The 27,424-nt window shown below is 41.1% G+C and overlaps 1 protein-coding gene and 1 long non-coding RNA gene across 3 annotated transcripts in view; both read right to left on the bottom strand.

Moving 5' to 3' along the window:
• Nucleotides 1–27,424, bottom strand: part of zgc:172282 (leucine-rich repeat and fibronectin type III domain-containing protein 1-like protein) — an 844,427-nt gene that overhangs the window by 51,361 nt on the left and 765,642 nt on the right. The window lies entirely within an intron of this gene.
• Nucleotides 2,544–27,362, bottom strand: LOC117509639. The gene is made up of 3 exons (XR_004560458.1): nt 27,213–27,362; nt 13,200–13,204; nt 2,544–2,555 (listed from the first exon to the last, which is right to left on the bottom strand). It is a non-coding gene; the product is annotated as an uncharacterized LOC117509639 (long non-coding RNA).

The raw sequence follows: 27,424 nt of genomic DNA, 5'->3' as shown, positions 1-27,424 counted from the left end.
TACGTTGATATTTTGGACACTTTTCTTATCCCATCAATTGAACAGATGTTTGGGGATGATGAAATCATTTTTCAAGATGATAATGCATCTTGCCATAGAGCAAAAACTGTGAAAACATTCCTTGCAAAAAGACACATAGGGTCAATGTCATGGCCTGCAAATAGTCCGGATCTTAATCCAATTGAAAATCTTTGGTGGAAGTTGAAGAAAATGGTCCATGACAAGGCACCAACCTGCAAAGCTGATCTGGCAACAGCAATCAGAGAAAGTTGGAGCCAGATTGATGAAGAGTACTGTTTGTCACTCATTAAGTCCATGCCTCAGAGACTGCAAGCTGTTATAAAAGCCAGAGGTGGTGCAACAAAATACTAGTGATGTGTTGGAGTGTTCTTTTGTTTTTCATGATTCCATAATTTTTTCCTCAGAATTGAGTGATTCCATATTTTTTTCCCTCTGCTTGGTCTAAAAAGTAACCGTTACTGACTGCCACAATTTTTTTTCGGGATTTCTTATAGTGTTTCTTAAAGCCAGAAAGTTGCCATTTGAAATGACTTTAGTTTTGTGTCATGTCTGTGATCTGCTTTTTTCTACAAAATTAAACAACTGAATGAACATCCTCCGAGGCCGGTGATTCCATAATTTTTGCCAGGGGTTGTATATACAGATAATATCATAAAATGCATTAAAATTGTAATCCTGCGAACTAATCCCCATTTTTACTAAATATACCTGGAATCTGAATACGTCTTTTTTTCTGTAACTGTAGCGGAATACAGTTACCTTTTTTTTGTATCCTAATTATGTAATGCCGTTACATGTATTCCGGTACTCCCCAAGCCTGCTAGTGGGAGCAGCATTAAGCTAAACATGGCGGACAATGATTTGAACAAGCTAACTGATGGTGCTAATTCTTCTAACATACACACACACACACACACACACACACACACACACACACACACACACACACACACACACACACACACACACACACACACACACATACACACATGCAATTTTTTGTTGGACTGAGGAAATACACAAATTCGTCTTTTTTTTGGAAGTATCACGGACTACATTGTCAGAATTATTTTTTAATTGAAATGCCGCCAGTCGCCTTGGGGCAACTGTTTGTTGTGATTTGGCGCCTTGGGGCAACTGTTTGTTGTGATTTGACGCTATATAAATAAAATTGATTTGATTTGATTTAATTATGTAACTGTTTTTTCCAAGTTGACTGAGAACAATTTTGGACTCCTATTTAAAGTTTGTGTTGGACTGTTTATGTCAAAGTACCAGTGATGTACACCAAAATGTAAGTCCCTTTTCTGTAGTTTATAAATTAATAAAATATAAAATGACAAGGATCTATTTTAGCTGTTATATAAAACAAATAATGAAAGTTTTTGCATTCTTTCAAGGGAATGAATATTTCATTCAGTGAAAGCTGGAACAAACCATTCAGCAAGGCAAAGCCGAGATGAATGGAACATTCCATTTTCACCTCATGAAATATTCATACCATTGAACTCATAAACATTCATTATTTGTATATGGTGCTATGCACACTCTAATTGGCTGATATTTTCCCATATCTGGACCGGTTTCCGTGACAATTGGTCCGCAATGTGGATTTTTGTTGCAAACCAAGAAGTTAAAAACGCGATTAGGAAAAAACCAAGTAGGACATGAACGTACTCCATAAATATCTAAACAGCATCGGAAAAACACACAGATTGAAAGTTTCCTGGCTAATGACCAAACCATCTCTTAGCAAGTTCTTCATGGAGGTGAAGAAGAAAGCGAACAAGCTCAACACTGTCAGCAACATATTGAGGCCATACTGTAAGTTTGTGTGTTTTATATATATATATATATATATATATATATATATATATATATATATATATATATATATATATATATATATATATATATATATATATATATATATATATATATATATATATACGAGGTCTGTCCAAAAAGTATCAGACCTTTTTATTTTTTTTCAAAAACCATATGGATTTGAATCATGTGTGCTTGCATGAGCCAACCTTGAACCTTCATGCGCATGCGTGATTTTTTTCACGCCCATCGGTTGCATCATTCGCCTGTGAGCAGGCTTTGTGTGAGCACTGGTCCTCCCCTCTCGTTGGATTTTCATTACGAGGTGGAACGATTTGGAGCTTTGCTGCATCAAATTTTTCTAGAAACTGTGAGACAGCCAGGTGGAAACCATTCGGAAGATTCAGGCGGCTTTTCGCCGTGCTCCGATCGGCCATCGACATGCTGAAACGACCAGATCATTTCCAAAGTGAACGCTGTGTTGATCCGGGATGTCGTCTGACTACCAGAGAAATTGCAGAAGAGGTGGACATCAGCACTTTTTTGGCACATTCCATTGTTACAGGAGATTTTGTAATGAAAGATGTGTGGAAGTTGAAAGTCTCACAGGACATGTTGTGACATGTCCAGCTCTTACACAATTCCTCGGATACTTACTCGACTGAAAAGCCACCGAAAGCCGTTTGAATCTTCCGAATGGTTTCCATCTGGCTGTCTCTCACAGTTTCTGGAAAAATTTGATTAAGCGCTGCTCCAATCGTTCAGACAATTTCCTCAAAATGAAAATCCAACGAGGGGGGAGGACCAGTGCTCACTCATAGCCTGCTCACAGGCGAATGACGCAACCGACAGGCGTGAAAAAACTCACACATGCACACGAAGGTTCAAGGTTGGCTCATGCAAGCACACATGATTCAAATCCATAAGGTTTTTGAAAAAAATAAAAAGGTCTGATACTTTTTGGACAGACCTCGTATATATATGCATAGACAATGATGTTGTCCATCATTGTCTATGCACTCACTGTGTGTTGCTCAAGTCGGCTCGATTACTCTTTAATATAAGAAATTAACCTTAAAGCTACTTTAAAAATACTTTAAAAGTCTGAATCTGATTTTTTTTTAGTGTATATTTATAAATGCTTGTACAGAGAGGGTACAATTTAAACCGGAGTCAAATTCCTTGTATTCTTGTCTTGATACTTGGCGAATAAAGGCAATTCTGATTCTGACTCTGATTCTGATCTTACGTACAGTAATAAGACAACATGACAAATGACAACAAATGACACCCCCACTCCCAAAACCCATTTTTGGTAGGCAGACTGGCTTATCAGTAGCCGATAGTGTGCCGTGTCAATACTAAAAGTTTGCGGTTAGCTGTAACTTCTACTAATTTTTTTAGCGGTTTATCGGTTTAGTGTTATAAAAGTTACCTTTTCAGTTAGCGGATTTGGAGTTATCAAAGTTAACTTTTCGGTTAGCTGTGCCCACCACTGTTGCTCAAACCGTTTCACCTTAAAATGTTTACAGTAATTTGCAGCATCCCAGCAAATACTTTTACTGTGAAAGGCATGTTGTCAGTGTTCCTTTTAATTTGACAGCATTGAGTAGACGTTAGCTAAAATCCATTTCTTTGATAACACCAACAAATTTCCCACTATTTCTCCAATGTTTCAATAAGTACATAAGCTGAATAAAATATTATATTTTCCCACAATTTGTACAATGTTTCATTAAGTACATAAGATGAATAAAATCTTATATTTGCTGTGAGTTCAAGTTTAAATAAACCGTGTTCAGAAGGTGGGATACTGATTTGCTGTTTCAAATATTTTAAATGTTCTGTTTAATATTGTCTGAGTCTCTTCCAATAACCAGTTTTATAGGAATCCTTTCATTTTCATATAATTGACAATAAAACAGATTTTGTTTAAACAATATTAAATACTATATTCAAATAATAATATAATACCAGACAAGTACACCTCTTTGTACATCCCACCTTCAAACACAGCCTCACACGACCATCCATGAGAAATTTACTTAAGCTCCCAATTTTCTATAGGAATACAAATTTCTACGGGCACTGCACTAGTTATTCTAATTCTCAGTAGGTTATTATAGAAGCCTCTGGACTGAGACACTGCTGCAGCAATTTAATTAATTTTTGCTCTTCAGTTACTGATTCATTCATATATATGGGTCACCCCTTTGAGTCTGGTCTGCTTGAGGTTTCTTCCTCAATATCATCAGAGGGATTTTTTTTTCATTTTCACTGTTGCCTGTGTGCTTGCTCTAGGGGTTGGTAACATTAGACCTTACTTGTGTGAAGTGCCTTGAGACAGCATTGTTGTGATTTGGCGCTATATAAATGAAATAAATTGAATTAAATTAAATGGAAATTGAATATATGCAGTTGCAGCATCACTCTCTTTGATGCATATGTTTATGATCACTACCGGGATCAAGTGTTGCAGAAACCTCCTCTGCCCCCCCAGCCTCCTCTTTTTGGACCATAAGTTGTGAATGCAGATCAGGCTGCTTTGGTAATGCTGCAGTTTAGCTCCCTCAGCTGAATCCTTGATGCTGTTTGGATTCTTTGAGTGGTTTTAAGAGTGTGGGCTCTTCAAAGATCAAGGTCATTTCCATCATATGTAATGTAATGACTATTTGCAATAAATGGTCAATTACATGAAGCAAGTGTTTTATAAGTGAACTGCAGTCAGTCTGTATGTTTTATTTAATGGAGCAGTGTGTTGTAGGGTTTAGTCCATGAGGTGTGGACTACTTTAAAAGAGTGGACCCTTCAACAATAAGAGTGATTTTCACCAAACACAACTGCATGACTGTTTGTTAAAAATGGTCAATTACTTGAAGCAAGTGTTTTATAAGTGAACTCCAGCCAGTCAGTGTTTCATTTGGACTAGTAGTTTTAAATCTAATATATCAATCAATCAATCAATCAATCAATTTTTTTATATAGCGCCAAATCACAACAAACAGTTGCCCCAAGGCACTTTATATTGTAAGGCAAGGCCATACAATAATTATGTAAAACCCCAACGGTCAAAACGACCCCCTGTGAGCAAGCACTTGGCTACAGTGGGAAGGAAAAACTCCCTTTTAACAGGAAGAAACCTCCAGCAGAACCAGGCTCAGGGAGGGGCAGTCTTCTGCTGGGACTGGTTGGGGCTGAGGGAGAGAACCAAGAAAAAGACATGCTGTGGAGGGGAGCAGAGATCGATCACTAATGATTAAATGCAGAGTGGTGCATACAGAGCAAAAAGAGAAAGAAACAGTGCATCATGGGAACCCCCCAGCAGTCTACGTCTATAGCAGCATAACTAAGGGATGGTTCAGGGTCACCTGATCCAGCCCTAACTATAAGCTTTAGCAAAAAGGAAAGTTTTAAGCCTAATCTTAAAAGTAGAGAGGGTGTCTGTCTCCCTGATCTGAATTGGGAGCTGGTTCCACAGGAGAGGAGCCTGAAAGCTGAAGGCTCTGCCTCCCATTCTACTCTTACAAACCCCAGGAACCACAAGTAAGCCTGCAGTCTGAGAGCGAAGCGCTCTATTGGGGTGATATGGTACTATGAGGTCCCTAAGATAAGATGGGACCTGATTATTCAAAACCTTATAAGTAAGAAGAAGAATTTTAAATTCTATTCTAGAATTAACAGGAAGCCAATGAAGAGAGGCCAATATGGGTGAGATATGCTCTCTCCTTCTAGTCCCCGTCAGTACTCTAGCTGCAGCATTTTGAATTAACTGAAGGCTTTTTAGGGAACTTTTAGGACAACCTGATAATAATGAATTACAATAGTCCAGCCTAGAGGAAATAAATGCATGAATTAGTTTTTCAGCATCACTCTGAGACAAGACCTTTCTGATTTTAGAGATATTGCGTAAATGCAAAAAAGCAGTCCTACATATTTGTTTAATATGCGCTTTGAATGACATATCCTGATCAAAAATGACTCCAAGATTTCTCACAGTATTACTAGAGGTCAGGGTAATGCCATCCAGAGTAAGGATCTGGTTAGACACCATGTTTCTAAGATTTGTGGGGCCAAGTACAATAACTTCAGTTTTATCTGAGTTTAAAAGCAGGAAATTAGAGGTCATCCATGTCTTTATGTCTGTAAGACAATCCTGCAGTTTAGCTAATTGGTGTGTGTCCTCTGGCTTCATGGATAGATAAAGCTGGGTATCATCTGCGTAACAATGAAAATTTAAGCAATACCGTCTAATAATACTGCCTAAGGGAAGCATGTATAAAATAAATAAAATTGGTCCTAGCACAGAACCTTGTGGAACTCCATAATTAACTTTAGTCTGTGAAGAAGATTCCCCATTTACATGAACAAATTGTAATCTATTAGACAAATATGATTCAAACCACCGCAGCGCAGTGCCTTTAATACCTATGGCATGCTCTAATCTCTGTAATAAAATTTTATGGTCAACAGTATCAAAAGCAGCACTGAGGTCTAACAGAACAAGCACAGAGATGAGTCCACTGTCCGAGGCCATAAGAAGATCATTTGTAACCTTCACTAATGCTGTTTCTGTACTATGATGAATTCTAAAACCTGACTGAAACTCTTCAAATAGACCATTCCTCTGCAGATGATCAGTTAGCTGTTTTACAACTACCCTTTCAAGAATTTTTGAGAGAAAAGGAAGGTTGGAGATTGGCCTATAATTAGCTAAGATAGCTGGGTCAAGTGATGGCTTTTTAAGTAATGGTTTAATTACTGCCACCTTAAAAGCCTGTGGTACATAGCCAACTAACAAAGATAGATTGATCATATTTAAGATCGAAGCATTAAATAATGGTAGGGCTTCCTTGAGCAGCCTGGTAGGAATGGGGTCTAATAAACATGTTGATGGTTTGGATGAAGTAACTAATGAGAATAACTCAGACAGAACAATCGGAGAGAAAGAGTCTAACCAAATACCGGCATCACTGAAAGCAGCCAAAGATAACGATACGTCTTTGGGATGGTTATGAGTAATTTTTTCTCTAATAGTTAAAATTTTGTTAGCAAAGAAAGTCATGAAGTCATTACTAGTTAAAGTTAATGGAATACTCAGCTCAATAGAGCTCTGACTCTTTGTCAGCCTGGCTACAGTGCTGAAAAGAAACCTGGGGTTGTTCTTATTTTCTTCAATTAGTGATGAGTAGAAAGATGTCCTAGCTTTATGGAGGGCTTTTTTATAGAGCAACAGACTCTTTTTCCAGGCTAAGTGAAGATCTTCTAAATTAGTGAGACGCCATTTCCTCTCCAACTTACGGGTTATCTGCTTTAAGCTACGAGTTTGTGAGTTATACCACGGAGTCAGACACTTCTGATTTAAAGCTCTCTTTTTCAGAGGAGCTACAGCATCCAAAGTTGTCTTCAATGAGGATGTAAAACTATTGACGAGATACTCTATCTCCCTTACAGAGTTTAGGTAGCTACTCTGCACTGTGTTGGTATATGGCATTAGAGAACATAAAGAAGGAATCATATCCTTAAACCTAGTTACAGCGCTTTCTGAAAGACTTCTAGTGTAATGAAACTTATTCCCCACTGCTGGGTAGTCCATCAGAGTAAATGTAAATGTTATTAAGAAATGATCAGACAGAAGGGAGTTTTCAGGGAATACTGTTAAGTCTTCTATTTCCATACCATAAGTCAGAACAAGATCTAAGATATGATTAAAGTGGTGGGTGGACTCATTTACTTTTTGAGCAAAGCCAATAGAGTCTAATAATAGATTAAATGCAGTGTTGAGGCTGTCATTCTCAGCATCTGTGTGGATGTTAAAATCGCCCACTATAATTATCTTATCTGAGCTAAGCACTAAGTCAGACAAAAGGTCTGAAAATTCACAGAGAAACTCACAGTAACGACCAGGTGGACGATAGATAATAACAAATAAAACTGGTTTTTGGGACTTCCAATTTGGATGGACAAGACTAAGAGACAAGCTTTCAAATGAATTAAAGCTCTGTCTGGGTTTTGGATTAATTAATAAGCTGGAATGGAAGATTGCTGCTAATCCTCCACCCCGGCCCGTGCTACGAGCATTCTGACAGTTAGTGTGACTCGGGGGTGTTGACTCATTTAAACTAACATATTCATCCTGCTGTAACCAGGTTTCTGTTAGGCAGAATAAATCAATATGTTGATCAATTATTATATCATTTACCAACAGGGACTTAGAAGAGAGAGACCTAATGTTTAATAGACCACATTTAACTGTTTTAATCTGTGGTGCAGTTGAAGGTGCTATATTATTTTTTCTTTTTGAATTTTTATGCTTAAATAGATTTTTGCTGGTTATTGGTAGTCTGGGAGCAGGCACCGTCTCTACGGGGATGGGGTAATGAGGGGATGGCAGGGGGAGAGAAGCTGCAGAGAGGTGTGTAAGACTACAACTCTGCTTCCTGGTCCCAACCCTGGATAGTCACGGTTTGGAGGATTTAAGAAAATTGGCCAGATTTCTAGAAATGAGAGCTGCTCCATCCAAAGTGGGATGGATGCCGTCTCTCCTAACAAGACCAGGTTTTCCCCAGAAGCTTTGCCAATTATCTATGAAGCCCACCTCATTTTTTGGACACCACTCAGACAGCCAGCAATTCAAGGAGAACATGCGGCTAAACATGTCACTCCCGGTCTGATTGGGGAGGGGCCCAGAGAAAACTACAGAGTCCGACATTGTTTTTGCAAAGTTACACACCGATTTAATGTTAATTTTAGTGACCTCCGATTGGCGTAACCGGGTGTCATTACTGCCGACGTGAATTACAATCTTACCAAATTTACGCTTAGCCTTAGCCAGCAGTTTCAAATTTCCTTCAATGTCGCCTGCTCTGGCCCCCGGAAGACAATTGACTATGGTTGCTGGTGTCGCTAACTTCACATTTCTCAAAACAGAGTCGCCAATAACCAGAGTTTGATCCTCGACGGGTGTGTCGTCGAGTGGGAAAAAACGGTTAGAGATGTGAACGGGTTGGCGGTGTACACGGGGCTTCTGTTTAGGGCTACGCTTCCTCCTCACAGTCACCCAGTCGGCCTGCTTTCCCGGCTGCTCGGGATTTGCCAGGGGGTAACTAACGGCGGCTAAGCTACCTTGGTCCGCACCGACTACAGGGGCCTTGCTAGCTGTAGAATTTTCCACGGTGCGGAGCCGAGTCTCCAATTCGCCCAGCCTGGCCTCCAAAGCTACGAATAAGCTACACTTATTACAAGTACCATTACTGCTAAAGGAGGCCGAGGAATAACTAAACATTTCACACCCAGAGCAGAAAAGTGCGGGAGAGACAGGAGAAGCCGCCATGCTAAATCGGCTAAGAGCTAGTAGCTACGCTAAGCTAGCGGATTCCTAAAAACACGCAAAGTGAATAATGTGTAAATAATTTAGAGGTGATTCAGCAGAAGGAGTGCTTCAGTTAAGGCACGTAAAGATTACACTGGGAAACAAATCGTAATCTAGATAACTAGATCAATCTAACTGCGCAGATTAAACAGCTAACAGATACAGAAAAACACCGCTGTGCTCCGGAACAGGAAGTGATACAATACCGCAGTGAGAGCCAACCACCATATATGGTGACTCTTGCTGGCATTGATTCCTCTTGTCGGGTTGGGGCATTGGATTGCCCATTTTGTAGGGTGTAGATACTGTCTGGGGTCAAGACTAAGGGTCTACTATACACATGTCCTGCACCTTGTGCTCACAGGCCTGTTTGCACTTTCATGAGGGATGCTTTGGTGTACCTCTTCAAGCTGTGGATTGGTTGGGTTCCCTGAGGGTAGTCCCACAACGAGTCAGTGTATAACATATATCCACTAGTGGTCTGAATTTAACACTGTCAGTGTTATTTTAACACTGGTGAGTTTTGCCAAATTTACTATGTAGAACTTACGTGCACAAAATGTATATATGGAAATCTCATGCAAAGCCTTGAACGTAAATGAGCCCAGCTTCAGGGCGAATACTGCCATGAACACTACTGGCCAGTAGATGGCAGTAGAGACCATAAAAACTTGCCAAAACAAAACTCCAGATAATCTGTGTTGCTACGTTTAAGATGCGTGGAATTTAAGAAACGCAAACACAATAACAACGTCTATAAACCCAGAGAATATATTCACGAGAGATTTAGGTGTTGTTGAGTTATAATGCTGTTGTCCGTGGAGCCTGATCAGAGTGTCTCAAATGCATTTCTCATGTCATGAACGTACTGAGATTACCCTATCCTACCCATAATGCACCTGGACACAGCATGTCCACACTAAAACCTTAAAAATTAGTACACTACTTTAAAACATATATCTGATATTTTCACTTTATAAAACTTCAGACATGACATTAATTTAAATAACTTGTCCAAAATTAGTTTGATTAAAATTTGAACCATAAGTTAAAAATGTATGCTCTGGATGACTTGGGTGATATTGCCCTCGTATCAGTATGGGGTAAAAAGAAATTAGTTTTTTTTTTTTTTTTTTTTTGTTTGTGTGTGTGACCAGTTCTTCTTTGTCTGCAGAGGATAGTATGGTTTCTTCTAGAAGCAGCTCTCTTCTGTTTGCAGAGGGTAGAACTACACATCTAATACAAAACATTTAACAGGTAGGTGCTCAAATAATTTTAAATTTTATATGCTGCAAATCAGTATCTGATTCTCTGCATGAAGGAGGGAGGGGTGAGTGTCTTCTTCATTTGCTGACACAGGATAGTGAGCCTTGAACAGAGCTTTTTTTAATTCAGCACTCTACACTTTTGCCAAATGCACAACAAACTGTCAGAATATCTTCAATTAAATCAAATAAAATCAGCATTTAATTTGCTCACTGAGCAACATCTGCTTGTATCGCAGAAGTATGTGAGGACTGATGCCACATTTCCACAGATCAATAATTAAGCATGACTTGGAATTTTGGGTCTTCTGTAAATGTGTCATAATTTCAAAAGGGGATAAGAACTGCTGGGCCAAGCAGAAAATACTTCAGCAAACCTATTTGACACCACAATCACACTGAATGGTTTATTCAGTTAATGGATTCTACTGTGGCCGTGCACACATAAAGCACACAAGAGTTAAAAAGCTTAATGGATTTCTTTCCTTCACCCTTCAGATCTGTATGCACACTGTGACACAAAGACGCACACACACAGCTGGTGAGAGCTGCCCCGACTCAACTGACTTCTGCTGCTCTCGCACACAAACTAAATGCACAGATTAGTAGTCAGGTATGTTCTGTCGATCCTAAATTTATCCTCACAGCCTGAGGCACACAATTACGCTCAATGCAAAGAGAAAATGAATATAGCTACAGATGAAAGGCAAATAGATTGTAGTGGGTCAGTCACAAACTGTTCTGCTGTTTAAAGGGTTAGTCCTGTATTGCATGATGTTTGTTTATTTGATGTTTGTTTATTTGTGGTTCTTCAAAAAAAAAAAAATACATGTTTGGTCCATGCTCTCACCAAATTTATTTATTTATTTTGCTGTGGTGGCCTCAAGTGAAAAAAGGGAGAAGCTGAAGCAACGTATTGATTCATTGTCTTCTGACAAAGTATTAACACCAGCTTGTTTTCAGATGTACACTTCTGATGACATGGATGTAGGTTTTACAGTATACAAATAATGTTCAATGGTACAAATATTTCATGAGGTAAAAGCCGAGTTGAATAGTACGTTCCATCTTTCATCAAATTAAATATTTGTTCCATTGAAAGGAATGTAAAAACATTCATTATTTGTTTTATAATGGCAAAAATTGACCCTTCTCATTTTATATTTTATCAATGCTGACAAATTATACCTTGTTTGTTGTCTTTCTGACACCTGATTCTGTTCTTTTCTCTGTTTGAGGTGTGGCTCCATCCAGAGATGGGAGTGTGTGTCTTCTTCTGCAGACCTCCCATCCTGTACACCAGCATGGAATCCTTCAATTTCCTGTATATTCATATGGTCAAGTGTGTCCGTAGCATGGCCCAAGCAGAGGGTCACCCCTGTGAGTCTGGTCTGCTTGAGGTTTCTTCCTCAAATCATCAGAGGGAGTTTTTTTCTTACCACTGTCGCCTGTGTGCTTGCTCTAGAGGTTGGTGAGGTTAGACCTTCTGTGACGTGCCTTGAGGCAGCTTTGTTGTGATTTAGCTCTATATAAATGAAGTAAATTCAAATGGAACAGGTAACAGTGATCATGGAATGAATTTTGATTGGTAATAGTGATCCTGGAATGAGCATCAATTGGTAATAATCATCATGGAGTGACTTTTATTGGGAAAGGTGAGCATGGTCAATGCATGAGCAGTGATTTTGTGAGTTAACTTAATTTCTAAACAACAGAAAAGGGACTTACATTTTTGTGTGTGTCACTGGTGCTTAACAGTCCAACATAAACTTTAATTACGAGTCCAAAATTGTTCTCAGTCGTCCATGATGCTGTCCACTGACTTTGTGTACAGACTGCTGTCTGCTTTCTTCATTCCAGCGAAAAATTGCATCAGAAATTTGTCCAGGTTTTCATCCTAGCATCCCAACATCTCTTCATGCCTTGAGACAGCTTATGGCATGGTGGGTTTGTGTGAGCGTGTGCGTGTTAGAAGAATCAGCAGCATCAACTAGCGACTTCAAATCGTCATATGCCAGCAAAACAAACTCCGCCATGTTTAGCTAAATGCCGCCCCTGATAGTCTGAGCATGCGCGGTGGTCGGGGCATGCAATAGCACCAAAATTGCACGCTAAAAAAGAACTATCGCACGGTCAATGAAACACAAAGGCAAATGGTACAAATAATCCATGTCATGTGACATACAAGCCACCAATCAAATGACAAGGATCCACTCAGCTGTTATATAAATTCCCATGTTTGAAGTGTGCTGTTTTTCATCCCGAGGCGTTCCCAAGGTAGCTGGAAAAAAAAATTCCCTCTAGTGAAAAAAATCGTCCCTCCAGTGTATCCTGGATCTTTCCCGAAACCTCCTCTCAGTTGGACGTGCCTGGAAGACCTCCCTTGGGAGATGACCAGAAGGCATCCTCACCAAATGCCTAAACCATCTCAGCTGGGTCCTTTCGATGCAAAGAAGCAGCAGCTCTATTCTGAGTCCATCCTGGATAGTTGAGATTCTCACCCTGTCTCATTTCTGCCGCTTGCATCTGTGACCTTATTCTTTTCGTCATTACTCAAAGTTCATGGCCATAGGTGAGGATACGGGCGTAAATCGACTGGTAAATTGAGAGCCTCACCTTCTGGCTCAGCTCCTTCTTCACCACAGCAGTTTGGTACAGCATTCATAAAACATGAGACACTGCCCCAATCCATTGATCAATCTCATGCTCCAATTTACCTCCACTCGTCAACAAGAGCCCAATATACTTAAACTCCTCTCTTGGTCCAATAACTCTCTGACACACACGGGACAAATCCACCCTTTTCTGACAGAGCACCATGGCCTCAGATTTGGAGGCACTGATCCTCATCCCAGTCACTTCACACTCTGTCTCAAACTGGACGAATTAAAACCTGCTACATTTTATTCCATCACCTTTAAGGCCTCTAACACTTTAACCCTTAAAAGCTGTTTGTAAACCCTAAAAGTTCCTGTTGAGGGCTATAGAATGTTTGCACTAATGTCACAGGGGACATTTTATTGATAACTATTTCAATTTCAAACAATAGTGCCACAAGCATTTAAGTTTGTGCACCAGTGACTTTTTTGTATGTTTGTATATAAAGTTGTCCTCTGTTCTTGCTGGAGTCCTTTATTGCTTAGCTGCATGTCCTGCAGTGCTAGTCCATTAGTGTCCCCCAGCATCACCTGGTTGAGCCAAGTTTAATAATCAGCATAGATATGGCAAGTTCCAGCTCTTCCATTTTGTTGGCCAGTAATCTTGCATTCATGATGTAAAGACTCACAGTACAGTTTTGCATCTTTCTATTGCAGTATTTGCAGTATTTTAATATCAGCAGCCTTGTCTTTGCTTCCTCTCTGGACACGTCCTAAATCATTTTCTGGGCAAACAGTAATTCGTGAGGTTCCCAGTGGTCTGATTAGTCCAACTAGACCATTGAAGCCAAATTACCCGTTAAACACAGACTACTGAGTTTCTGTTTAATACTAAATGTTGGCTCTATATAGGTGGACATGTGCTTGCATCGTCTGAATGTTGTTGATTATGGATCCATTCCTCCACCCACTCACTCATACATCTTCAACCGCTTAGTCCAATTAATGGTCGGGGGGCTGGAGCCTATCCCAGCAGTCATAGCTCGTGAGGCAGGGTACACCTTGGACAGGACACCAGTCTGTCGCAGGGCCACATATAGACAAACAAACACATTCACACCCGCATACACACCTATGGACAATTTACAGTTACCAATCCACCTAAGCTGCATGTCTTTGGATGTGGGAGGAAGCAGAAGCACCTGGAGGGAACCCACACAAACACTGCGAGAACATGCAAACAGAAAGACCACAGGTGGGAATCAATCCCATGACCTTCTTGTTGTGAGGCAACAGTGCTAACCACTAATCCACCCTGCTGCCGATCTAATCCTCCACATAATTTAATTTATACAAAAAAAGTTATTGGTTATTGGTGGCTTCAGCTAATTTTTTTTAATTTTTAGCATTTTGTCAGTTTAGCATTATCATGGGTATGTTTTCAGTTTGCAGATAAGCGATTACTAAAGCAATTTTTTTTGTTTATGTGTGCCAACCACTCTTGGCACACATAATGACAGATTTAACTATTGATTGGCTGTAGAAAATAAAATGTTATCTGCAGGTCATACTAATGTTGGCATCAACCAGAGTAAGCATCATACTTGGCTAACGCTAACTGCAAGTAATGTCAGCTGTCATTATGCTTCATTCACATGTCGACTGTAAGCCTCGGTTGGTAAACTGGATGTTCCACTGCTGTCAATGAGAGGATGATAAAAACCAAAAAATTCACGACCGCTGGGGTGTAAGCACAGTAATGCTACAGCAACAAGGACAAACAGGCTGTTATTCGTTAATGATGAAAGCAAGAGATGGACTTTTAAGTGCAGAGAATAATTTGGCTTTAATCAAGCAACCTTAAATAAGATAAGATAAGATAAGATAAGATAAAACTTTATTGATCTCACAGAGGAGAAATTCACGTTACATCAGCTCTTAAAAAACACACAAGAATGTCTAATAAATGATGATGTGTAATAAATTATGGGTAATATTACAGAAAGAAATTAAGCTGAAATGTCAGTAAAAATTAAACTTTTTAAACAGCCATGACATCCAAAGCTTCCTGTTTCAGTAATTGCTAAAACTCTGTTGCATCTTTTAATTAAGTAAATTATTGCCTGTGTCATTAATACCAATAACTAATTGCATGTCACATCAAAATGTGCCCCTGCAGAGAACAATAATTCTGCTATAACAACCACATGCCATGTCAACAAAACATACACTACATCTTTCTATCTTTTTGATGTCATGAAACACCATTGAATATATTTAAAAAAAAAAATCATGTAACAGACCAAAGGGGAAAGTATTTTTTATATAAACAAATAAAATTACCAGAGGATGGGTGTATTACCTGGAGCATAACAATAATCAATGAAATTTGCATACATCATGAGTAAATGTCATCATAAATCTGCAGGCACTGCACTGAAGAAAGGGATGCATCATTGCACTAAAAGCATAGTGCTGTTACAGAAGTGGAGGCTGCAGATGTGAAATACAAATGTTTATAGCTATAAAAATTCAATAAAAGTCAAGGGCAGTCCTAAGCCGCTGTAGATGTGAGAATCAGGCATTAAAATAACACAGAATGCTCTGCGGTGATCTTCTAGCCTCGCTTTAGACAATGACTGTTGAAGAAATAATTATCTGATTAATGCACACTGAACATCATGTTACTGCAAGTTTTACCCTGTTGATCACTTTAATGCTATGAGAGGCGTTTACACAGTAATCACATCACTATCACATTTTAACCTCATTTTCCAGAACACTTCAACATATTACCTTAAATCTCTTCTATCATCAGCATATTTGTGTTTCACTTTCATAGAATTACAGAATGCTGCTGTTTACAATTAAATTATGTACTTACATTGAACTCCATCCATCCATCCATTCATTTTCTTCCGCTTTATCCGGAGTCGGGTCGTGGGGGCAGCAGCTCAAGCAAAGCCGCCCAGACCTCCCGATCGACACACACCTCCCCCAGCTCCTCCGGGGGAACCTCAAGGCGTTCCCAAGCCAGCCGAGAGATGTAGTCCCTCCAGCATGTCCTGGGTCTTCCCCGGAGCCTCCTCCCAGTGGGACGTGCTCAGAACATCTCTCCAGCGAGGCATCCAGGGGGGATCCGGAAAAGATGCCCAAGCCACCTCAACAGACTCCTTTCGATGTGGAGGAGCAGCGGCTCGACTCCGAGCTCCTCCCGAGTGACCGAGCTCCTCACCCTATCTCTAAGGGAGCGCCCAGCCACCCTGTGGAGGAAACTCATCTCGGCCGCTTGTACTCGCGATCTCGTTCTTTCGGTCATGAGCCAAATCTCATGACCATAGGTGAGGATCGGAACGTAGATCGATCGGTAAATCGAGAGCTTTGCCCCCCTACTCAGCTCTCTCTTCACCACGACGGTCCGATACAGCGACCGCATCACTGCAGATGCTGCACCAATCCGTCTATCTCACGCTCCATCCGTCCCTCACTCGTGAACAAGATCCCGAGATACTTAAACTCCTCCACTTGAGGCAAGGACACTCCACCGACCTGAAGAGGGCAAAGCACCTTTTTCCGGTCGAGAACCTTGGCCTCGGATTTGGAGGTGCTGATTTTCATCCCGGACACTTCACACTCGGCTGCAAACCGCCCCAGTGCACGCTGAAGGTCCTGATTTGACGAAGCCAACAGAACCACATCGTCCGCAAACAGCAGAGACGAGATTCTGTGGTTCCCAAACCAGACCCCCTCTACACCCTGGCTGCGCATAGAAATTCTGTCCATAAAAATAATGAACAGAACCGGTGACAAAGGGCAGCCCTGGCGGAGGCCAACATGCACTGGAAACAGGTTTGACTTACTACCGGCAATGCGAACCAAGCTCATGCTGCAGTCGTACAGGGACCGGATAGCCCTTAACAAAGGACCCCGGACCCCTTACTCCAGGAGCACTCCCCACAGGGTGCCCCAAGGGACACAGTCAAACGCCTTCTTCAGATCCGCAAAACACATGTGGACTGGTTGGGCAAACTCCCATGAACCCTCGAGCACCCGATGGAGCATGTAGAGCTGGTCCAGTGTGCCGCGACCAGGACGAAAACCACACTGCTCCTCCTGAATCCGAGGTTCAACCATTGGTCGATTCTCCTCTCCAGTACTCTGGAATAGACCTTACATTGAACTCACTAAATAAAATTACACACACATGCATGCACACACACACGCACTCACTCACTCACTCACACTTTTAATATACAGATGATTTATCACCCCCTGCTAGATTGGCATGTGAGTCCAGAATGTAAACATCAGTGTTCATTGTTCAGTGTTGTTAGTGAATTTATGAAGCTTCTCTAAAAATATTAGTCCCATCAATGTTTGGTTTTGGCACCATTCATCCTTGATCCAAAATAAATAAACATTCCAAATGGCATATGTTAGCTCTCTCCAGTTTGTGTGTGATCAAAATTGCAGAGCTTTTTGTCTTTTCTGTATTCTGCTGTAACCAGGCGCTTTTAATTTGACAAACAGTGACTGTGGCAGAAGACATTAAAAGCACTACACCTTTCACTTATGATACCGGGAGTATGACACTTAAGTCACCCATGGTAACAGCAACATAACACTTAACTAAACTGGCTAAACCAATTGAACAAAAAAGCACAATAAATCAATAACACTAACAACACTGGTAAACTAACATGAACCACAATAACACCATTTAAACCCACAAAACCCAGAACCCCCATGGTGCATTGCAGCATGATGTTCATTGTTTACCCGTTAGCTAAAATCTCTAATTTCTCAAAAAAATATTTGTCCTACCAACTTTACATTTTTGTCAGTTTTATCCTTGAAACCTGGCGACAAAAAGTCATTGGAAGCCAAGACACCAACTGAAAACTATCAGTAATTAGAAAGCCCCTTAGTGCAAATTAATACGATCTGGTTCAGTCCCCGCTGATGCTCTATAAAAAGGTGTCTCATTACCAAGGTGTCAAACAAGAAACATCTCATGATGGGTAAAAGTAAAGCGCTCGCTCAAGATCTTCCAAGATTTCCAAATTTCTGAATGTTCTAGTGAGCACTGTTGGGGCCATAATCTGGAAGCAAGGATTTTGTTAAAAATATCTGAAATAATATGGCTTACATTACACTTAATTGTACTAGCAGATCATCTAAAAAGTTGGTGATCCACTATAGCCATTGAGTGAAATTTTAGCATTACTTCAATTGTATGTTACCAAAGTTATTACTAATTAGCAGTCAAAATATGCATTAATTAATCATCTGAATTCAGACAACCAAGCCTGTTTTAAGTTTTTTCAAGTTTTAAGCTGTGCTCAATAGGAATACCCTGTTTAAAGATGTTCGAACATGATTGAAGCTGTTAAGACAACAGCCACCTGGAAGTTACCATGCACTAGCGACGATTTGGTGAATCGTGATGGAATTTTTGAACAGCTCAAAAATATCACCCTGATTTCCAAACTGGTGCCAATGATGGCCATAACTACTACAAATACCAAGATTGTTCAAGATTGATAATTTGGATCAAGATGTTACTATGATACTTCAAAACGTGCCCCGATTTGCTATTCAGGATTAAACGGGATGGAACAGCGCTCTGTGGAATAGCCCTCTTATCCATTTAAATTAAGCACTGCCAGATGGTGACATCCAAAATAAAGCCACTTCAGCTTCAAATGCGCTCTTCAGAAAACCAGAACATATACAAGCTGTTTAGTTGAATCTCTGATGTTAATGCACTGCATTCTATCAAACTCCAATTTGTACTCTTTGGAAACCACACACGGATATTTGAAACTGGTTTCCAGCTGGAAACAGAGAGCTTCCCGTGGACCATGACAACGAGCAATCTCTCCTCCCACTTTATGCTCCTGATTACTGGCGAGCTGTGATAAAATTTTCTGTCTCCTGCATATTTTCCATGTGTGATCTGATAACACTGTTCAGAGCCTCATTCTGCTGTCAGTATGTTTTGAAAGCACCTGGGTCTGTTTTCTCACATCTCTCTCTGCTTTAAAGATTTTTATTGACATGTCCCTCCTCCCTCACCCATTCTTTAGCTTCCCATTCTAGGCTTTTCATCACCAACCGCTTTCAACACCATTGCGACTGAAGACCTGAAATTACTGATTGCTGTCATTTCCCCAAGTTAGTCCTTGTCAGTCAGTGAGGGAGTACAGCTTAAATGCTCATCGGACTGTCTGATAACAGTGGGACATTTCACAGAGAATAGAACAGAATTCACATACTATTTTCCTGACTTTATCCCAACTGCATTTCTGCCAAACTAAGATAAAATCAATGGTGACCTCAGTGGACACCAGACCTGGACAAACTCATTTCATTTCAAGCTACATATGACCTACATATGACACTATGTTGAGAGATACAGTGAGAGAATGAAGAAGTGTCTGATTTATTTATATTCATACACAATGAATTTATTTCTTTGTGAAGGGACAATGCAAATACGAGGTCTGTCCGTAAAGTATCGTACCTTTTTATTTTTTTCAAAAACTATATGGATTTCATTCATATGTTTTTACGTCAGACATGCTTGAACCCTCGTGCGCATGCGTGAGTTTTTCCACGCCTGTCGGTGACGTCATTCGCCTGTGAGCACGCCTTGTGGAAGGAGTGGTCCCGCCCCCTCGTCGGATTTTCATTGTCTGGAAATGGCGGAATGAAAAGGACTTTTTTTCCATCAGAATTTTTTCAGAAGCTGTTAGAGACTGGCACCTGGAAACCATTCGAAAAATGTATCTGGCTTTCAGTGAAAATTTTACGGGCTTCACAGAGAATAAGGACTTTAACTACAGCTTTAAGGACCCATTTAAAGGACGGTCGGTGCGCCGCGCTGCGAGCTGCGATGATGCGGCACAAACCACTGGATCATTTCTAAGCTGATGGCTCTGTGGATACGAGACCGTCGTGTGCTCTTTCTCTGGTTATCACAAGACCTGGACATCAGCCATTTTCCGGCAGATTTCACTTTTAACAAGAGATTTTGTCATGGAAAGCCGCGCGGAGGCTTCGCGCGTCACGACCGATTCACTGATGAAGCGAGACAAAGGAACACCTCCGTTTCGGAGTGTTAGAGGACAAGTTGGGACATGTCCAGCTCTCCACAAGTTCTTTTATACTCACTCGACTGGTAAGCACTGAAAGCCGAGATAGACATGTCCCAACTTGTCCTCTAACACTCTGAAACGGAGGTGTTCCTTTGTCTCGCTTCATCAGCGAATCGGTCGTGACGCGCGAAGCCTCCGCGCGGCTTTCCATGACAAAATCTCTTGTTAAAAGTGAAATCTGCTGGAAAATGGCTGATGTCCAGGTCTTGTGATAACCAGAGAAAGAGCACACGACGGTCTCGTATCCACAGAGCCATCAGCTTAGAAATGATCCAGTGGTTTGTGCCGCATCATCGCAGCTCGCAGCGCGGCGCACCGACCGTCCTTTAAAGGGGTCCTTAAACCTGTAGTTAAAGTCCTTATTCTCTGTGAAGCCCGTAAAATTTTCACTGAAAGCCAGATACATTTTTCGAATGGTTTCCAGGTGCCAGTCTCTAACAGCTTCTGGAAAAAATTCTGATGGAAAAAAAGTCCTTTTCATTCCGCCATTTCCAGACAATGAAAATCCGACAAGGGGGCGGGACCACTCCTTCCACAAGGCGTGCTCACAGGCGAATGACGTCACCGACAGGCGTGGAAAAACTCACGCATGCGCACGAGGGTTCAAGCATGTCTGACGTAAAAACATATGAATGAAATCCATATAGTTTTTGAAAAAAATAAAAAGGTACGATACTTTACGGACAGACCTCGTAAATGTACATCACTATACAGTGAAGTAAACAAGCCAGATTTAGTGCAGCAGATAACAGAATATTTACAGCAGAATCCTTCAAATCTGGAAAGAAGCACCAAAGTTGGCACAAATACTCCTTAGACATTACTCTTTTGAAAAAACTGAGTAGCCACTTGAATTTTCAGTAGGCGGCCAGGTAGGGGTCAATTGAAGAATTACACAGGGGTCAAAATTTAAAAACATTTCAATCATATTGAAAGCTATACCACATTATTTGTGTGATCACAACGATACCAAAAAGGTATAGTTTGGACTATCTATGACTAAATGTTATGGAGTTATGGGGTAAAAACAGCAAGAATGGTAACAAAGGTCAGCATTAGTTTGTACAGGGGTCAGATGTTAAAGTCGCTCTAAATATTGTAAAATGTGATGCAAATTATTGGTTGAGTTAATAGGGTTTTAAAAAGGAATAGTTTGTGCTATGTGTCATGCTTAGTTATGTTACAGGGTAACATATGTCACATGTCATAGAATCCAATGGACGTCAACATTGCTCTACCTTTACCTTGCAGACCAAGCATTCAACACAGTCAAAACTATTTCATTTATTGATCCTATTAGTTCAACCAATAATTTGCACCACTTTTTACCGAAATTGGAGCAACTTTAACTTTTGACTCCTGTACAAACTGAAACTGACCTTTGTCACCATTCTTGTTGTTTTAACCCCATAACTCCATAACATTCTGTCATAGATAGTCCAAACTATACCTTTTTGGTATCATTGTGATCAGACAAATAATGTGGTATAGCTTTCAATATGATTGGAGCATTTTTAAATTTTGACCCCTGTGTAATTCCTCAATTGACCCCTACCTGGCCGCCTACTGAAAATTCAAGTGGCTACTCAGTTTTTTCAAAAGAGTAATGTCTAAGGAGTATTTGTGCCAACTTTGGTGTTTCTTTTCAGAAATAAACAATTGTTACAGTTATCTGCTCCACTAATTATAGACATCAGCTAATTTCCATTTGCCGCCCCTAGAGGCCCCTCCAAAATGGCTAAAATCAAGGAAAAAGAGAAAAAAGTGCATTGATAACTGACCAAACGGCATTTGTTACAGCATATTTCTGCTGATATGTGACTCAAAGTGGCGTATTTGTTGCACTGTTGGCTTGTCATATGGTCCTGCAGCGCTCCACTCACAGGGCCCGCATTCGTGTCTGGCCCGAGATGCGTGTCCTGTCAGACAGACATGACATTCAGATCGCCTGCTGCATGTCCACATGAACTGATAGTCTGTTTCTCCAGCCCGTCGCAAAACAATATATGTTTTTATGTATTTTCAGGTGAGGACAGTAAGCACACAAACGCACGTGTCCATCAAAATATGGTAATACAGTACATGTTCTGCAGGTGTGACGTGAAGGACCAGAGAACCACTCACATGCCATGTGTTGGGTGGGAGTGCACGACACTCTTTCACGCCACATGTGCACTTGGTAACTCCACAGTCGTGGGGCACTTCGACAAATTTCACCGCCAGCTCGAAAGTGATCTTCTGCTGACTGTTTTTGTGCTAATAGTGCGAATGGCCACAAATTTTCTAAGTGGCAAATTAGCAGCACTTACAAAATTTTTGGTTCATGTGCGTCACCCGGAACTTGGCCAACAGCTGCTACTAGAGGGATCGGATGGGCTCTCATAGGGCACTCTCTGTCTTTCAGCTGCTGGTGTGCAGAAATAGTTGTAGCAACAGGTGTATGAGGCGTTAGAGGCAGTTACGATTTTACATGTATTGCATACGATTCCTGCTTCATGCGCAATTCATGTGCAGTTAGACCACATTCATACTATGTGTGAAAAGGCCATAGTAGATGTTCCACACCAGCTTTCTGATTATGGGAGGAAACCCACTGAAACATGGGGAGAACAAGCAAACTCCATGCAGAAAGGGCAGGACACAATCCCACAACCTTCTTGCTGTGAGGCATCAGCATTTGAGATTGGAACCAGAAATAAAGGTTGATTTCTATGATTTAAGAAAAAACGCAGCGTCTCTCACTCATAACACATCTGCTCTCGCTTACCCATCTTTCTTGCTAGCTTTCGTTTTTGCCGGTAGTTATAAAATATCCTTTCTGGAGAGTTGTGTGGCAACATGGCTGCATTGTTTGATTTAGAATGTAACTCCTGTCAAAATATTACAGCTTCATGATGAAGTGGTACAGAGGAGGGTTTTATTAAAAAGAAGACCTGAAAGTTCAGCTACAATTTGCCAAAAGGTACATCTGAGATGCAAGCCTAGATTTGACATTTTTGTTATGTGGGCCGCTGAAGAGGAGGTACTGCTGGCCCACTACCACCAGAGGGCGCCCTGCTTGGAGTGCGGGCTCCAAGCACGAGAGGGCGCCAGACCCAGAGGAAATGACAGCTGTCACTCATCACACCAGCTGTCACTCATCTACACCACTACTTAAGCCGGACTGCAACTCCACCTCCCCGCCGAGAAATTGACTACCATTACAAAGGTAATTTCTCTGCTGACAGACACTTTGTGTGTTTAACCTGAACTTCTGTTACAGCCGTTTTCCTGGAGTGTTTCCTTGTCTGAGGGATTGGCGTTTGGTGTGACAGCGACGGCTTCGCCTCACATCCCAACCCAGATAAGTGGTTGAACCAGGAGCTGTACGAATGTGTGATTGGAGGTGGAGGTGCTCCCTCCTAACTGTGTATGGACTGTGAATTACTGAGTGTGCGGACTCACACTCATACATCTTATCTCTGCTTTCTGCCAGCAGTACCAGGGTCGACAGCCGAAGACAGAGGCCACCTGGGGACTCGGGACTTGGCGGCTCCGGTGTTCTTCAGACCGTTGGTGGTGGAAGCCGTGTGGGACGCGGCTTCTCTCTCGTCAGGGGTCTTCTATCTTCGAGCCTGCCCACACGTCACCTGGTGTTTATTGACTGTGCAAATTTCTGTACATTTAGTTGTGTATTATCACAACATTAAATTGTTACTTTTTGGCTTACTCATTGTCCGTTCACTTGCGCCCCCTGTTGTGGGTCCGTGCTACGACACCCTCCCAACAATTTTGGTGAAAGAAAATCCTCCTCTGTCTCACTTCATCATGAAGCTGTGTAACTGGGATACAAAATGCAAAACATGCACTATGCACAACTTCTGCAAACACTGCCACAGAAGCCTGTAACTTCTTTTAGGTTGTCTGGGTGTCTTGGTGGCTTTCCTCACTCTTCTCCTTCTTGCACAGTCACTCAGTTTTCGAGAACTGTCTTCTCCATGCAGATTTACCATAGAGTGCCATACTGTTTGTATTTTTTTGTAAATAAAGGTCAAGTCATATTCAGTGACTTGGAAATGTTCATGTATCCATCCCCTGACTTGTCTGAAGAAAACTGGCAATAAAACTGATTATTTACACCTACAGTATTATACCAAAGGGGCTGATTACTTATGCAACCCATCATCTTGGCTTTTATACTTTTAATTAATTTATATCAAGTTGTAGAAATGTACTTTCAATTTGAGTCTGAGGAAGATAATTTTAGAAATTTTTATATTGAGAAGCCTGATTTACTTACATGTAGCTGTATTTGAAACAAAATAGTACCGTCCATATGGACACATGATTAAAGTTTGGATTGGGGTTAATATTGCACTTTGCAGTGATATATATGCTGTACTGACTGTCCCTTGTAGTTACACTCATTGTACTTGACACTTGATGTCATGGCTCACTAGACTGCGGTGCACATCTCTGCCGAGAGCATGACACAGAAGAACTGCTGACATGCAGACATGTTTGATAAGTGGGACAGACATCGCTCAGCGGGTAAAGCAAGTTGTGTGAGTCAGGTACCTTGGAGGGGTCAAAGGATCCAATTCCTCTGTGTGTGAGGACCAAGACACAGGTCCCTAAATTGCTCCCAGTGCTGAGGTCAGCACCTTTCAATAGAAACTTAGCCATGTGATTGTAATATACTTTTATAAAAACAAAATGTATTTTTATGATATATATATATATATATATATATATATATATATATATATATATACTCAACAAAACGCAACACTTTTGGTTTTGCTCCTATTTTGTATGAGATGAACTCAAAGATCTAAAACTTTTTCCACATACACAATATCACCATTTCCCTCAAATATTGTTCACAAACCAGTCTAAATCTGTGATAGTGAGCACTTCTCCTTTGCTGAGATAATCCATCCCATCTCACAGGTGTGCCATATCAAGATGCTGATTAGACACCATGATTAGTGCACAGGTGTGCCTTAGACTGCCCACAATAAAAGGCCACTCTGAAAGGTGCAGTTTTGTTTTATTGGGGGGATATCAGTCAGTATCTGGTGTGACCACCATTTGCCTCATGCAGTGCAACACATCTCCTTCGCATAGAGTTGATCAGGTTGTCAATTGTGGCCTGTGTAATGTTGGTCCACTCCTCTTCAATGGCTGTGCGAAGTTGCTGGATATTGGCAGGAACTGGTACACGCTGTCGTATACACCGGTCCAGAGCATCCCAAACATGCTCAATGGGTGACATGTCCGGTGAGTATGCCGGCCATGCAAGAACTGGGACATTTTCAGCTTCCAAGAATTGTGTACAGATCCTTGCAACATGGGGCCGTGCATTATCCTGCTGCAACATGAGGTGATGTTCTTGGATGTATGGCACAACAATGGGCCTCAGGATCTCGTCACGGTATCTCTGTGCATTCAAAATGCCATCAATAAAATGCACCTGTTTTCTTCGTCCATAACAGACGCCTGCCCATACCATAACCCCACCACCACCATGGGCCACTCGATCCACAACATTGACATCAGAAAACCGCTCACTCAGACGACGCCACACACGCTGTCTGCCATCTGCCCTGGACAGTGTGAACCGGGATTCATCCGTGAAGAGAACACCTCTCCAACATGCCAAACGCCAGCGAATGTGAACATTTGCCCACTCAAGTCGGTTACAACGACGAACTGGAGTCAGGTCGAGACCCCGATGAGGACGACGAACATGCAGATGAGCTTCCCTGAGACGGTTTCTGACAGTTTGTGCAGAAATTCTTTGGTTATGCAAACCGATTGTTTCAGCAGCTGTCCGAGTGGCTGGTCTCAGACGATCTTGGAGGTGAACATGCTGGATGTGGAGGTCCTGGGCTGGTGTGGTTACACGTGGTCTGCGGTTGTGAGGCTGGTTGGATGTACTGCCAAATTCTCTGAAACGCCTTTGGAGACGGCTTATGGTAGAGAAATGAACATTCAATACACGAGCAACAGCTCTGGTTGACATTCCTGCTGTCAGCATGCCAATTGCACGCTCCCTCAAATCTTGCAACATCTGTGGCATTGTGCTGTGTGATAAAACTGCACCTTTCAGAGTGGCCTTTTATTGTGGGCAGTCTAAGGCACACCTGTGCACTAATCATGGTGTCTAATCAGCATCTTGGTATGGCACACCTGTGAGGTGGCATGGATTATCTCAGCAAAGGAGAAGTGCTCACTATCACAGATTTAGACTGGTTTGTGAACAATATTTGAGGGAAATGGTGATATTGTGTATGTGGAAAAAGTTTTAGATCTTTGAGTTCATCTCATACAAAATGGGAGCAAAACCAGAAGGGTTGCGTTTATATTTTTGTTGAGTGTATATATATATATATATATATATATATATATATATATATATATATATATATATATATATATATATATACACGTGTGTGTGTGTGTGTGTGTGTGTGTGTGTGTGTGTGTGTGTGTGTGTGTGTATGTTAGCTTATTTTTTCATTTCTCATTTTAATATGAAAAATCAACTCATGGATTATATTGTTCATTTTTTACCACAATTTTAGCTGTGACAAAGGTGAAGTGACTGTGATTATTTGATGGTATCAATGCAAAATTTAAGTTAGCACAGTTACAGTGTACTGATATTAACACAACAAAGTGTACCCGTATTGATTATTTACTGGAAATAACAAGTCATATGGGTGTAAATTAGAATGTATCAGTGGCTTAGAACTAAACTCGAACTCCAGCAGAGGCAAGATCACATTTAGACATCATCAATTACCCAACACCACAAACACGATTGTCAAACCTAACATTTAGAGGCATAAAGTCTGATGGAAAACTTGCTGACCTCACCATTTATACACCTTGATACGTAGCTGCACCAACTAGTTTCTTCATCTTCTTATTTTATCTGCTGTTACAGTTTGGGGTTGCCACAGCCGATCATTCATCTCTTTCTGACCCTGTCCTTTGCATTGATTTCTGTCACACCATCCACCTGCATATCCTCTCTCAGCACATCCATAAACCTCCTCTTAGGCCTCCCTCTTCTCCTCCTGCCTTATGGCTCCATCCTCAGCATCCTTCTCCCTATATACCCCAGGTCTCTCCTCTGCACATGTCCAAACCATCTCAATCTCACCTCTCTAACATTGTCTCCAAACTGTCCTACCT

The sequence above is a fragment of the Thalassophryne amazonica genome, chromosome 4, assembly GCF_902500255.1.
Source record: "Thalassophryne amazonica chromosome 4, fThaAma1.1, whole genome shotgun sequence".
Classification (NCBI taxonomy): Eukaryota; Metazoa; Chordata; class Actinopteri; order Batrachoidiformes; family Batrachoididae; genus Thalassophryne; species Thalassophryne amazonica.
Note: the sequence above shows the minus strand (reverse complement) of the source record. Positions and strands in the feature narration are given on the sequence as shown.